The following is a 1,847-nucleotide window of genomic DNA, read 5'->3' as shown; positions in this document are numbered from 1 at the left end:
TTGTCACATCCAGAAAACACCGTTTTGCCATGGTCCTCCTCTACCTCTGGCTCTTACAATCTTTCTAACCCCCTTTTCCATGATAATCAATGAGCTTTGACGGGAGGAGCTCCATTTCGAGTTGACACTTCACAATACCTCGTTATGCATGGATTCATGGTGGCTGTGAGTACATGCACAAAACCTGCACAAGGTCAAGCTAGCTAAAAACCCAGCATGGAAGGGGAAGTGGCTCACAAAGTCTTACCCCTCGCTGAGGAGCTACTGACAGTCAATGGCGGCTGGAAGACGGAGAGTGTCAGTTTATTTCAGGGGTGTGGGTCCTGATAGATTTGCCCATGCTTCTGTGGATGTCCCTGTAGACCTACACACACACTGGCGGTAATAAATGAACTTGATGGGTTTTTTAAAAGTATCCATTAAGCTAGGAGGGGAAAGTGATGGGTATTTGAAAATTGGAAGAAGTTAGAGGAGAGGCAATCAGGATGAAGTTGCTCAAAACACATTATATATGAGAAACGTGTATAAAATTCCCAAACACAATAAAATAAAACTGTAAAAATAATCCTTCAGGGAAGAACCCATATCTGAACTATTTTCATATTTTTCTTGATATTCAATATATAATTTCAAATAATGTTTCCTTAGTAAAGTAGATTTTCAAGGAGGAATATGGCTGTTTTGCTTATAATTCAGTGGAGAAATGTTTTAAATGTGGGTAGCATTTAAATGGGTGACTACTAAAGTTAGCCATGTGGTCGAAATGCCCATTGTGGGGATCACAGACCCTGGCCGGAAACCCGTCTGCTCCCAGGCTGATGGAGGGGTGGGTTTCCGTCCAGGGTCTGTGATCCCCACAACCCATGACAGAAAAGTATAGAGCACATTCAGGGAACACTACTATTGACGACATAGGTTAGATAGCGAGAGCCATAATGACCTGGACTTTGCTACTGGGAAGGAAGAACCATACTGCCATGGTGGATTGAAAGTGGTGATTTTATGGAGATTCTTGCTGGTTTTCTCTTTTGTAAATCATGTCATGGGATGGTTATGTGGCCCAGTGGTTGAGAGCCAGGTAACTGCTCTTGCGGAGAAACCAAATTATGGCCCAGCACACATCAAATGGCTCATCTGTAACTGCAGCTCAAGGGGATCCTCTGGCCTCTGAGGGCACCTGAACTCATGTGCACATATGTACACACATGATTTTAAAATAAAACACTAAATCTCTGGGGCTAGGGAGATGGCTCAGCAGTTAACAGACTGTGCAGATGTTTGCTTTGGCAGTGCATACATTAAAATTGGAATGATACAGAAATCAGCATGGCCCCTACACACAAATTCAGAAAGTGTTCCATATGTTTTACAACACAACTCCTGCACTTAAGGCTCAGAAAGGGGGGAATAGACATGCTAACATGGAAGTGGGAAGGGTCATGGACTTCAACCAAAAACAAAAGCTACAGGTGACTAAGGAATGCAGAAAGCAGGAGAAATGGTCTTCCCCTGGGATGGACCCCATAATTGGTTATCCAATATCAAATAGTTATCCCTGAAATCAAATCAGACACATACAAGTAACGCTAACCAGACTGATGACAGTGTGTGTGTGTCTGTGTGTGTGTGTAACAACAAAGAAAAAACACCATAATTTTAAGAGGGAGCACAGAGAACACATAGGAAGGCCTGGAGAAAGGAAAGAGATGGGAGAATTGTGTAACTGTATTTTAAAAAATAAATTATACACAGAGAATTCCTGTCTGGAAAAATAAAATAAATAAAATTTTGAAACAGCAGGTCTTGGGGGGAAAAGATCATGTGTTGTTCTTGCAGAGGTATGGTTC

General features: G+C 42.1%; 1 pseudogene; it reads left to right on the top strand.

Moving 5' to 3' along the window:
* The first annotated feature begins 1,276 nt into the window (after window positions 1–1,276).
* Window positions 1,277–1,367, top strand: LOC121134720 (annotated as a pseudogene).
* Window positions 1,368–1,847: the final 480 nt, after the last annotated feature.

Source organism: Mesocricetus auratus, unplaced genomic scaffold (genome assembly GCF_017639785.1).
Source record: "Mesocricetus auratus isolate SY011 unplaced genomic scaffold, BCM_Maur_2.0 Super-Scaffold_100029, whole genome shotgun sequence".
NCBI lineage: Eukaryota > Metazoa > Chordata > Mammalia > Rodentia > Cricetidae > Mesocricetus > Mesocricetus auratus.
This window is presented reverse-complemented; position numbering and strand designations above follow the sequence as displayed.